The 14142-nt window shown below is 41.2% G+C and overlaps 1 protein-coding gene across 3 annotated transcripts in view; it reads left to right on the forward strand.

The window, feature by feature from the left end:
* ARHGEF3 (Rho guanine nucleotide exchange factor 3) overlaps window positions 1–14142 on the forward strand; it is a 313864-nt gene that overhangs the window by 171128 nt on the left and 128594 nt on the right. The window lies entirely within an intron of this gene.

Raw genomic sequence — 14142 nt, forward strand, 5'->3', positions numbered from 1 at the left:
CCATACTTAGATTTGTATGACACCTATCTTCTCTGTTTTCTCATGAGGAAAAGACTTAACCTAACAGAGCTGTTGTGAGGCTCACACAAAACAACAAAAGTAAGAGTACCACCTGCATAGCCTGGTACATAGTGGACCCTCACCAAATGCTAACCTCACTGTATTTTCCTTTAAAAGCGGAAGTTTGCAAAAGATGTTTGAGTGACCTGGTAACTGTGCTAGTGATGACAGAGGTCAAAAGCTTTCTTGGATTTTTTCAGGCCCACATCTTTGGGTGCTGAGTTTCAGTAGTTTTCTTTGTGTGGCCTCCTTGTCTTCCCAATGACATGGCTGGGGAGGCTCCCTGGGCCTCTTACGCTCTGGATGCAGAATTTCAGTCATTTGTGTGGCCTCCTTGTCTCCCCAGTGACATAGTGGGGAAGGCTCCCTGGGTAGCTGGTGCTCTCATTGTCTAGGGACTGGGGGGCAGGATTCTGGCCTCCACTGTGCTCCCCATGTCTGTTCATCATTCATACTCCCTGGAACTTTAATCTTCATACATGCATGGTAGATCAATCTAACATTAGGGCCTGGTCCTCCTCCTCCACAGACACTGCAAAAGCCACTTTTGTGAGATGAAGCTTCTATGCTAAGAATTAAGAACTGGGATATGGTGCTGGCTCTGTCTGTAACTAACAATGTAATCTTGGGCAAGTCATTTCCTCTCTATGGGCCTCATCTGTTAAAAAACAATTTTGAGATACAGTCTTTAAACCATTGTAAAAATCTGAAGCTCCGTTGAACACAGATTATTGGGTTCTCACCTGATAGCATTTGTTTGCCCATATAAGCGGTGCTGTCTTAGTTATTTTTAATTGTGGCAGAGTTTTCTATGATGCACATAGCTGTGACGGAGGGAGCCTGCGCTAGCTAGCGTTAATGTATTCACACATCTTTATTTGCCACATGGTGTTTGTTCCAGGCTTTAGACCATCAGATTGGTGGGTTGGACCAGTTTATTCTGTTGCTATGGTAATAGGACAAAAAAGACGATGTTCTTCTTGCTTTTACTTTACTCATTGAATCTTTCATTGTTGACAAGTGAAGTCTTTGAAACTTTATTGACAACAAGTTTTTTGGTGTTTGCAAATGTTTTTAATTTTGTGGCAATTATTAGAATTATTGATGTTCAGAATATATAGAGCTCTTAGCCGTCATATAGCCCAGTCCCCTCACTTTGAAAATAAAGAAATAGAAGCCCAGGGAAGTGCAGTGATTTAATAAGACTTTAACCTAGATCATTTCTAAGATCATGCCTCATCCTATGTTTTTCCTGAACTATGCTTATTTTTTCAGAAAAACACGTCTCTAGAAGCTTTATTCAAAGAACTACTAAACTCTTTTATATGAAAGGATTATTTGCAATCATGAGTTCTGATTTGGTTTTCATGTTGATCGGCATCCATGACCTTACCTTCTGATCAGAGTCATCTAAGCTCATATAATGAATTATTTGATGTCTTTTCTCCTTATGCACAGAAAAGGCAATGGCATCCCACTCCAGTACTCTTGCCTGGAAAATCCCACGGACGGAGGAGCCTGGTGGGCTGCAGTCCATGGGGTGGCTATGAGTCAGACACGACTGAGCGACTTCACTTTCACTTTCATGCATTGGAGAAGGAAATGGCAACCCACTCCAATGCTTGCCTGGAGAATCCCAGGGACAGGGGAGCCTGGTAGGCTGCCGTCTCTGGGGTCTCACAGAGTTGGACACGACTGAAGTGATTTAGCAGCAGCAGCAGCTCCTTATGCAGCCACAAAAGATACATCTCCCTCCCTTGCTGTATCTCTTAACCATATCATATCATGTTTTGTCACAGTAAAGAGACTTTCATGGAAGAGTCTACCTTTATGCTTAGGGATTCACCTGTGGCCAAACTCCTTTCTGATTTCTCTGTTATTTTTTCCTGTTTCTTGGCAAACAGATTCCAGAACCTGGGCAGTTTCCTCCAAATATTATCATGTAATATTATAATCATTATAAAACTTAAAAGAATCTTAGAAGCTGTTGGAGGACATGAAAACTGGTGTTTTGCAAGTTTACTGACAGTCCAAGCTGTACAGAGATGATGGGGTGTGTGACAGACACACATGTGGCCATAGAGGGGGTACTACTGATTTTCAGTGCCTTGCACCTAACAGGTATTTGGTAGAGACGAGTTGAATGAACTAGGGGATAGAGCCACTCATGAGAAGATTGTAGCCATAAAGGCTGCAATGTCTGAGTAAATATCTGAGTCCCGTAAATTAATAGATAAATGGCCTTGTAGTCTCCCCAAAGGTGCCTTTTAAATGGTGATGTCCAGCAGAGTCACAGCAGCATTAATGAAGAGTTGTTTTGCGCCTGTTTCTATGTGTAGTGGAAAGTATCTGAAAAAAAGGTGGGTTCCAGTGGATGACTCATACCGGAAGATGCGAGGGCTTGGGAAAGTAATATTAGTAACTCTCAATTTTGATTCCATTTCATAAGTGGAAAGACGTTCACCAGATGTATGCTTGAACATGAAGCTGCTGAATGGGGGACAGGGATCTTTGGGGGATCGTGGTCAAGTTTCCATTGAGTCCTAGCCCAATGCTATACAATGAGCTCTTCATAGATACTTACTGGTTAGTGAATTTTAACAACAACGAAAAGAGTGGATCTTCCCAATGTGTATGTGGAATTCAACACACGTACCCCCTTTCTAGAAATATATCTGTGATGTAAAGTTGGGAAGTGTTAACACAAAAACTTTCTCCCTTTGATTAAAAGCATATATTGGTGTCTGAATGTGGATAACACCAAACATTCTCGTTGCTATCTTGCTTTATTTTAAAGCCTCAGATGACAATTCTGGTAGGTGCCTGCTAGAGGGTTTTCCTTCTGAACTCCTCTGCAATCTCCTATTGAACTTGAACTTGGAGATCAAACAGGAGTGGGGAAGCTAAGAAAAGAGAGTATCCTTTCAGAACAGGGATCCTCAGTTGTTTGGGGGCGGGGTGTGTCATGGACTCTTTTGAGAATCTGATGATAGCACTGGGCTCCAGACAGTTTTACAAGATTGACATATGATTCTGTGGGCCTCATAGAGCCCAGCCAAGACCCCAAGTGAGGAATTCCTCTTAAAAAGGAAACTGGAAGGATCTTAAGGCATGGCGACATATCTCCACAGAATTATTCTCCCACCTTCCACCTCCAGCACTTGGTGAAAAATGAATTGTGACTGGAGAGTCTACACTAGTTGACAAAATAATTGGTCTCTAATTTTTCACCGCCACCTTAGCACTTCAGTCCACTGGCTGAGCCCCCGGCTTCCTGGCAGGATAGAACACAAACTATTCCAGCGGGGGGGAAAAAGCAGAGTATATATTTTAACACTTTTGAGAACAATTTGCAAAGTGGAGAATGCTCCCAGAAGCCGCCTACAAATCTTGTCTCACGTCAGAGGATATGAGTGGGATGGTTTCAGGGACATCGCTTCCCCCACAGCACTTTTCTCGTTTGAATTGTAGTGGGCGAGAGACTCCCGAGTGAAGAGCTGGGTTTCATGGTCCCTCAAGCAAGGCCCTTGGCAGAAGAGCCAGGTGTGCCCCTGATGCAGGGCACTGCTTAGCATCAAACATCCTTTATCAAAAAATATACCAATGTTGGGATAGGCATAAGAACAGTTTCCAATGAAGAAACAGTGTAAAAGATAAAAAGGAGTATATGTTCTTTGTTGCAGATTTGGAAAATGTGAACACTAGAATTCACTATACTCTTACCTCAAAGTAGTGGCTACATTTTGATGTATTAACTTTCTAGGGTTATATACACACTCACTTGAAACTTTTAAATTATGAAATATTTCAGACATACAAAGTGGTACAAAGGATAATGTAAAATGCCAGGTAGCTACCAATGCAACTAAAGACATGTGCCCTTAACGACGCCACAGGCCCTTAAAAAAATCCCTTGCTCTGCTGTGTTTGATATTTATTGTTACCTGCCCTGTCTATAAACTTGCTGTGTACATGTAGCCCTAAATAGCACATATGTTATCAACCGACTTTTAAAAGTTTATGTAAGCACACAGTTTTAATGGCGATCATAACACATATTAATTTATTCCTGTATTTTCCATTTACTATATTGAAATCATGTCACCACAACCTGAAACATTCTTCAGTAACATTATTTTAAATAACCATACTTTGTCAAATGGATGCACCAAGTTTATTTAGCCAGTCCTTCCTAGGATATTTAGGTTAGTTGCAGTTTTTTACTATTACAAATACCACTGATGGGCGTCCAAGAATATCTTTGTATGATTCTTTTATCAGTAGGATAAAATATGAATTTCCTGGCTGAAAGGGGATGAATATGTTTTAAACCTGTCCACAGGTTTATATTCCTTCTGGCAGTGAGAGGTAGAAATTCAGTTCAGAGCATTTGAGCATCTTGTGTGGAAACTCAGAATGGGAGATTGTTCTCAGTTTTCTTTGCCACACTCTCTTTCAGCTATATCGCTGGTCCCTTGCCAAGTGTGGCTTTATGTGGGACATTTGCTAACACCCCCCTCTTTGGGAGGAGCCCCTCCTGTTGCCCTTTCAGAGCCCAGGATCTCTCTTACCTGGCAGGGAGGGACTGGTAGTGATGGAGTTGGTGGTGGGGCATCCCCACAGGAGCAGGTGGCTGAACTATAATTGGGGTTGGGATGAGACCCATTTAACCCTCACAGCAGTCCTCTGACCATGGATGTTATCATACCCTTTTTGTAGATGAGAAAACTGAGGCTCAGAGAAATAAGAAATTTGCTCAAAACCCCACGTTCTTGTAGATTCAAGGCCAGGAGAGCTGGCCCCCACAGCTTCTCCATGCTGCCTCTAGCACGGGAAGGAGAAAGCGTTTGGCTCCAGGGCTTCTGGTGATGGATGATAGACAGGACGTTGAGCTGGTCTTTCTGGCAACCCCACTTTGAGGTTTATGACCATGCACGTTCAGAGTACTATAACCTGTGCTTTCCAGTTACTTACCCTGTTACATGGATTTTCAGAGCACAAGAGTTGACACATGAGAAGGGGGAAAAGCTTTCCCATCTCAGTGAAGCTAAATGACGTTTCTTTGCTAGGACATGTTAAACCAGACACGAAACAGCAGCAGGATTATTTTATCTCTGCTCAGCAGAGTCCAGATAATTACAAAAGATACCATTTCTGTAGTTTTGTTTCTCTTGGTCTGTTCTGGAACTTGCTAACTGGGGAGATTAGCCTTGCCCTGACCAGCATGAGGCCTTGATGAATTACGTGGGAGATTTTAATAATGCTCTTATCACCGAGGAGACCAGGCCTGCCCCTGAGAATGGGTTGTCAATAGCACATATTTATATTTAACCTGATGGAATTTTTTTTTTTTTCTTCTGTTTTGGAATTACGACCTGATCTTGCTGCCTGTGAAATGATCTGGGCCTACAGTAGTGGAGATCCTGTGTTGAGTCTCAACCCAAATCTCTGATGGCAGATCTGCTTGTTGTTGACATGGGCACATTTAATTTTGCTGCTGTTACTGTTGTTCAGCTGCTAAGTCGTGTCCAGCTCTTTTCATGACTCCATGGACTATATATAGCCCGCCAGGCTCCTCTGTCCATAGGATTTCCCAGGCAAGAATTCTGGGATACATGGAAATTCCTAGGCATCTCCTTCTCCAGGGGATCTTCCCCACCCAGGGGTTGAACCTGTGTCTCCTGCATTGGCAAGCGTATTTACCTTCTTTATCTTGCCTTTGGCCTAATCAATGGTTGTCATTTCACAGTGTATTCACTATGGTCTTTTTTCTTTGATCCACCTCTTCAAAAGCACAGTGACAAAGGAATTCCTGGGAGCTTCAGGACATGCTCTCAGAAGCTGATCATGGGACAAAATGTCAGTCATCATCTTTTGTCCCCCTTCAGTGACCCCCATGGAGCCCAGGATTATTGAGGAACCCTGTATTCTGAGTATACCTAGTTGCTTGAATTTGTCATCAGAATTACAGACTTTGGAAGTTTAGAGATTAATCACCTTCAGTTTCTCCACCTGTAACCTGAAATCAAAGCAGTGTCTTGCCTTAGAGTTATAAGGATTAAAATAAGTTAATTCACATAGAGCATATAGTACCTGGCCCTTGGTCAGCACAAAATACACTAGCTATTGTTGCTGTTGATTTCATAATACAGTATTGATTCTGTGGTTCAATTTGAGGATGTCATTGTCATAAATGTTCCATACATAGAACTGATTATGAAATTTAAAAAAAAAACAATATAAAGAGATGTATACAAGGAGTTTTATTATAGCGTTTTAAGATAAGAGCCATAAGCTGGAAACAGCATGAGTGACTAAATTATATAGAGACTTGTAAATGTATTGCAAAATAGAAGTGTAAAGCGTGATTACAGAGCACATACCTGTGTAAGTTATGCCTCTAGATGGTTATGTATGTGTGTGTCCACTGAAAGGAATATGCATGGAAGAACATACGCTACATTGTGGATAGTGGTTACATTGGGAGAATGGGTTTACAGGAAGGGGTGGTTGAGTTCCAGGGGTTCTTAACCTTTTGCATCTTGTGAAACCTATGAACCTCCCCCCACCCCCAAGACTGTTTATATGTGCTTAAAATACAATATATGATTAGGACAAAACCCACTTTTATTGAAATATAGTTATCAAAATATTTAAAAGCAAAATTGTGGTAAGAGTTACACATGTGCTTCTTAATTGATGCATTAAGTAACAAGATCTGGCAACAAATCCAACATCTCATACACCTTCCATGAAATGATGAGAGTAAATGATATTTTGAAATACGCTTACCAGCCACACTGTGATTTGAAAACACAGTGATTTTTATGGTGACAAAGTCATGGGTCTGCTAGTGCTTCTGTGATTTGTGGTCTCCATTCATAAAGGAAGTGCTAAATTTCACTTGTTAGTAAAATTGATCTTCAGTGGGTTTTTTTTTTTTTTTCCATCCAAGCTCACAGATGCCCTGAATTGAATCCATGCAATCCTTGGGCTTCTGAGGATTTTAGATTAAGAATCCCTGTTTAAGACACTCAGTCTGTTATGATAAGCTTTGTGCTGTTACTTTAGTACTTCAAATGACTAAAATTTTTTTAATATAATAAATATAATTGATTTTGACCTGCTGGTATATGGGGTTGTTAGTGTTTTAAAGGAGGGAAAATAAAACATTACATAAAATTAAAGGATGGGGATAATGATGATAATGTTGTTTTTAGAATGACTTTGCTATAAGCATTAAATCAGTTCAGTTCTCAACTCTTGGTGTTTGTTTATATTTTTCCTTGAGACCAGCTTAGCTTTTTTAAATAAATGACTTACCTCACCCCAGTAGTTTAGTATAAGATCTTTTATGCTTTTTCTGCTATTGAAAAACAATTTTAGGGTAGAAAAATGTCCTTGTTTTTAAAAGATGAATACTGAAGTATTTAAAATGTCATTATATCTGCAATTTATTTTTGAATATTTTATTGTAAGTTGTAAATTAAATATTTTTAAAGAAAAAATTTTATTTTTAATTACACATGTAACACTGCTTATATATTCCCACAATTTAAAAAAAAAGAGAGGTGGAACTAACAACCTATTAACCATCCATGGTCCCATTTACCTTCTTAGATATAATCTGGTTATTAATTTAGTCTCCTCCCAGATATTTAGATACATAGATAGATATAGCTATAAAAGTGAGTCTGCGGTGGCTTTGTAAAGATGTGTTGTCATTTTTTTGTTTTACTTTGCAATTTGCCTTTTTTCTTTTAAATTGCTTATTTTTTAGAGCAGTTTCAGGCTCACAGCAAAATTAAGCAGAAAGAACAGATAATTCCCATATGTCCTCTGGCCCTACACATGTACAGTGTCCCCCCAGTGTCAACGTCCCCCACCGAAGTGGTACAGTGTGGCAACGGATGACCCTACCTTGACACATCGTTATTATGCACAGTCCATAGCTTACGTTAGGGTTCACTCGGTGTACTTTCTCTGGGTTTTGACACACTTGTAATGACGTATCCACCATTATGGTATCTTCAGCATAGCCCTGAAGAGGCTCTGGGCTCTGCCTATTCGTCTCTCTCACATCTCAGCCCCTGGCAACCACCCATCTTTTACTGTCTCCATAGTTTTACCTTTTCCAGAATATCATACAGTTCTTTTCAGACTGGCTTCTTTAACTCAGTAATAGCCATTAAGGGTCCTCCAAGTCTTTTCATGGCTTGAGAGCTCTTTTTTTTTTTTCCCCTTTAATCACGGAAATAATATTCTGTTGTATGGATGTACCATAGTTTATTTATCCATTCGCTTAGTGAAGGATATGTCTCATTGTTTTAACTGCTGCTTATTTTTGCACAAGACAAATGGGTCATAGTTTATTTTAACAGCATTCTCCATTGAGGGGCATTTTTGTTTCCAGTATTTCCCAGTTACAATGACCATCCTCATATTCCAGAGCAAGTAGTGAGGTAGATGCAAAAAGGTACCTGTGTACACTGGTTATTTTAAAGTTAATATGAATAATATAAGTTGCCATTTTTATAATTCAAATTTTTGTGCACACAGTTAAAAACCAAACTGTTTGCAAATGCAGAACTGAACAGGCCATGAGAATTAATAGAGAGGAAAGGTTCTTTTATCTCCATCATGAAGGCTTCATTTAAATAAAGGCTGTGCAACTATTAAACTTGTGTATCTCCAGAAGTGTATTCCTTTTCTGTCATCCATAGTTAAAAATACAAAACTACAGTTGTAAATTCAAAGGAAAAGTCTTGTTATATTGACCAAGATTACATCTCAACTGCTTTTAAATTTTTATAGTTTATCATTAATTTTATTTTGACTGAGATTATTTGCAGTAAAAAGTCACTAGAAAATGATTGTTTACAAATACTTTTCTTATAGTTTATTTTTTTCTGAAACATAGCCTGGGTCTGTCCACCTGAAAATTACATAAATAATCTTGGTTAGAAAGTACCATCCGGGCTTCTATTCCCAGCTAATTGAGTTTTTCCTCTAAATGACGTATGTAATTTCATCAAGCCTCATCTTTGATCTGGTTATATAGTCCTAGTTTCAGTAACAGAAGCTGTTTTCTTTCTTCTTTTTCTTCTTATTTGTGTCTGCTGCCCCTTCTCTGTGAAGAAAAGGTGGTGGGTTGACTTTGTTCCTTTAACATTTATTGTGTACAAACTCTTACATTATTGGATTATTACTTGTATTTTGGAGGAACTTTAGAAAAATGTAAAAAGAATGAAGGATCCATGAGAATACTCAGGATTTGCATGTCTTCCTCCACCCAGCTCTCTAACTTAACACAGCTATGCCTGGCTCATTTTGTGTAGAGAACCAATCAATATGAGCAAGCGGTTTCTCTGTGAGCTACATTCATAGCTGGTATTGAAGGTGAAGTGTTTGAATCATAGGTTTATTAACTTCAGTGGTCCAAATGCAAAGTTTTAGGTTAACTCCTTAGAAATCCTGTAGGGAATTGAAAGTGTTTATTTTGCTTCTTTTTTTAGCAGACTGACTTTTTTTTTTTTTCCCTCTTAGTTACATAAATGAGATTTCTTTTACTCCCACACAACTCAAAACATCAGCCTCTAAAACTGAAATCTTCTACTGAACACAAAAGTCAATAAATCTACAGTATCTTCTTCGCCTTTATTTGCCAAAGTGATGCTTTTGCTAGCCAGGTCTGTATGAATTCTATCCAAGGAGATATTTATTTCTATAGAACTAATGAGTTCACTTGCGTATTGTTTAGTGCATTCATGGAAGTGATTCGTGCACTAATTCAATTGACTGGTATTTATTGGACTGTACTGTATGCCGGCGCAAGGACACTGAAGGAAGAGAAAGAGTCATTCATCTGCAGACAAGTGGGAATTGCATACCATTTTGTTACAAGTAACCAATCACAGAGAAAGCATGTTTTAGCTTTTTACCCAGGACTGGTTTTCTCCTTTCTGTAAGGAAATAAATCCAATTATCAGGATTTGTTTCGAGAGAAAGAAAATTTTGCTATGTACTCTCTTGCTAACCTTTTTCTCCTAGAGAGTATCCCTGAAGTCGACTTATTTCTTGCTGATCAGCCCAGAGGTTCAACTGTGGATGTGCTTCACTTTATTTTAGGCAAAACCTGACCCTGAGAAGTTATAGTCTTGCAGGTGAGCTTTCCATCTGTGCTCTCCATAGAGTGAGCCAGCATGAGTTTCAAAGCAAGAGCCCCGGAAGGAACCTTAGAGATTATCTAGTTGAATATATTTCATTTTGTAGATGTGGCAGTTGAAGCTGAGACACATTGCATGTCAGCCCAAAGTGATCAAGGAAGAACAAGAGTATAATTTGGAGGATTTGTGTTCCAGATTGTACCTTAAACTCAGGAGGAGGTAGAAACTAACAGTTCTGGTTTGCCGCTTCCTAGCTGTGTGGCTTTGCACAGTGTATTCAGCTTCTCTGTGTTATGGTTTCCTTGGCTGGAAAATGCAGGGGACAGTAAGGCTTCTGTAAGAATTCAGTAAGATAGTGCACCTAGGGCTGGGGCACAGTGCCTGGCACAAGCAAGCACTCAATTGCTGTTGATCATGCAGAATACCCAGGAGCCATGGGACAAGACACAGGCAGAGATACTGTGTGTTTCTGGCATTGCTGCAAAGAGTGCTGGTATGTACCCAGCTCTCTATCAAGATTTTGTTGAATGGATTTTTTCCCAGTGGAAACTTGGTAATTCTCTTAGAGAATAAATGACACCGGGAAGGGGAAAATAAAGATTCTTATGGGTTGCTTAAAACAAGACGGCTGGGAAATTCTATTCCTTTTTAGGGGAAACAAGTTTGTTTCTAAATGTATTTATATTTTTAATGTATTTTTAGGATGTTATAATATGTATTTAAATAAATGTATGTATGTATTTAAATGAGTAAATCATAATAATCAATAGGAATATTTAACTGAATGCCTCAACTGTTGATTTCATTCTGCAAAGCTTTGTTCCGAGCCCAGCTGTTGTGATCAGGTGGTAACACCTCTGTCAGCTCTGCCTCTCAATAGAGCCACAGCCACACCGTTGTCACCTCCAGCTGGCCCGCCTTCATCCGGCTCCCATTATCTCCATGAAGTCTGCATGATTCCAGGGGCTTCCTTGCTTCTACCCTTGACCCTCTGTTGTTGACTCTTGGCACAGCAGCTGGAGGGGTTGTCTTAAGGCTAAATCACGTGCTGTTTCTCTCACGTCCCCCTCCTCGCTCAGCGTCATTGCCGCGTCCCTAGGTCCTGCCCAGCGAGGTCGTGTTGCTACTCCTGGACCTCATCACCTCCACACACTCTTTTCCCTGTGCTCCCACCACTCTGGCGGGCCTCGGCAACTGCAGTCTCTCTCCATTTGGAAAGCTCTTTCAGGCACCCCTGTGGCTTACTTCCCATTTTCCTTCAGGTATCTGCTCAAATGTTCTTAGACTGGCTTTTGCGACCCCCACCCTACCCCTTACCCCCGTAGAGCAGCATTTCATTCCCCACCCCCACCCCACCCTAGCATTCCCTGCTCTTCCTACCTGACTTTGTATTATTTCCTATATGGTATTTATCATCACCTGCCACATGTTTTTTTTTTTTAATTTTTTTTATTAGTATCTGTCCACACTACTGAGAAGGCAATGGCACCCCACTCCAGTACTCTTCCCTGGAAAATCCCATGGACGGAGGAGCCTGGTGGGCTGCAGTCCATGGGGTCGCAAAGAGTCAGACACGACTGAGTGACTTCACTTTCACTTTTCACTTTCATGCATTGGAGAAGGAAATGGCAACCCACTCCAGTATTCTTGCCTGGAGAATCCCAGGGACAGGGGAGCCTGGTGGGCTGCCATCTATGGGGTCACACAGAGTTGGACACGACTGAAGTGACTTAGCAGCAGCAGCAGCAGCAGTCCATACTACAATACAGCTTTCGTTTTGTTTTCTGCCATATTTTCAACAGAGGGGGTGATATCTGGCACAGAGCACATCTACCTGATACTTGTTGGATAAATGAATGAGTGGCTGCTTCAGTGTTCATGTTTTGTGCTGTCTTTGTAAGGTTACTGTAAACATGAGCTGGATTTATCTTGGTGACATTGTAAGAATATCTGTCTTCCTCTACAAACATATTTGCATTCCCTCCTTTTGGAAGAAAATCCATAAAACAAGAGGCAAAACCAGGGCCTACCTGAAGAGACTGTGTGGTGTACCAAGCGAGCTAAGTGAACATAATGCCAGGCTTTCATGAGCTAACGATATAAGTCAGCCTGGAGATAAGAGGATATAAGTGTGGAATGTACATGTGATTTCTACAGATGTGGAATCATTGATGCCAACGCTTTCATATTTCACTCACTTTGTGCTGCAGGAATCTCTCAGGATAATGGTAGGAACGGAAATTTTCTGTTACAATGAAAAGCATTCCCTTTCGAAGTCTCAGCTCCTTTCCATCTAACTGGTATTCGTTGAGTGCAAGGCCCTGTTCCTGGTGCCCACCACGTGGGGAGAGGAGGAGAGATACATGCGAGGAGTTTGTCAGGTGCACTCATCCCTGGATGATCCCAGTTAGTGAAAAGGAGTGTATTCTGGGCCAGTTAAAACAGTGGGCTACCAGACATTAACTGCAGCTCAGCTTGGACTGTGTTCGGCGATGACATTGAAATGTGTGCTTGTCTTGCCTTCTTGAGCATTCTCAGTGTTCTCCTGCTCAGTTGTGTCCGACTCTTCGTTGGACTGCAGCCTGCGGGGCTCCTCTCTCTGTGGGATTTCCGAGGTAAGAATGCTGGAGTGCATTGCCATTTCCTCCTCCAGGAGACCTTCCTGACCCCAGGGATTGAACCCACCATCTCTTGTGTCTTGTACATTGGCAGGCAGATCTCTTTACCACTGAGCATTCTCAATACTGTGAAGAAAATAAGGGAGCCACTTTGGAGAGACCTGGCTTTGTTGCACCTGGGAATGTGCCAGGTTAACCCAACTGGACTTGGGTGGAATTCTGTCCCACTCTCCCTCCAGGGTTAGTGGAGGAGCCTCACCTGGCAAAGTGATGCAGACCACCTGCTGTACTGACCTACCCCCTCTAGCTTTGTGTGTTCAGCTTATCTTACTTGGAAAAGGTAAATACGGTTGTGGTTTAAGGTGCCTTTTATAGACTATAAACTTCAAAGACAGTGGAAAACTAAATAAGAGGTGCTGAATGGACCCAGAAATGAACCTGATGATCTGTTCAGCTCATTCATGCTAATAACTTGAAAGGTGGCTTTTTTTAAAAAAATTTGCAAATAACCCAAAAGGCCGATGATTTATCTGTGGCTAACAGAGGTGACTGCGCTTTGAGCAAGATGTCCAAGTTCAGTGGTACCTCATCAGCCATGGGAACTGGCTACATTTCATAGAGGAGACAGAGAAAACAGCCTCTTCACCATGGTTTGGTTTTCCACACATTTGAATATTATGGCTAGCTGAGAAATCCTGGGCTTTAAAATATTGTGCGTTATCTTCCTTTACTGCAGTTATTCCATGTTGTTTTGCCTTCACAGGAGAACAGGGCTCGCTCATAATTATGTTTCTGAAGTGCCTTTTCTTCATCACTGTTGACACCTCGCCGTGTCTGCCCTGCTCTCTTTTCTGTAGCAGAACCCTTCTTTATGTCCAGCCCAGGCTTTGCCACATTGTGTTCTCTGCCTTGCTGCTGCTTTAAGTTTTGCTCCATCCCTCATGATGGTCCCTCTCTGGAATACAACCAGCAGCTGAGGCTGAAGTTTAATTTACATTGTTGTCTGATTGCAGAAATAGGCCCGTCATGTGCTCGCTGTCCCCGCAGGGAGGTGGAGGAGTGTCTGAAATGAGAAATGAGCCGGCTGTTGGCGACAGGCATGAAGAATGTGTCTGAAAACAGGGATGGCATGAAGGGAGGGTTATCTCTATGTGGTATATAATGAAAGGCTTGATTTATGGGGTCTCGGGAAACCACAGTAAGGGGCAAAATTGCTGTTGGGACCCCAGAGGTTTTGTTTAGTTTGGGAGTTTATGTTTGACTGAAGGTCTTAGGTTGTTGGCAGAAGAGGGACATTT

Source organism: Ovis aries, chromosome 19 (assembly GCF_016772045.2).
Source record: "Ovis aries strain OAR_USU_Benz2616 breed Rambouillet chromosome 19, ARS-UI_Ramb_v3.0, whole genome shotgun sequence".
NCBI lineage: Eukaryota > Metazoa > Chordata > Mammalia > Artiodactyla > Bovidae > Ovis > Ovis aries.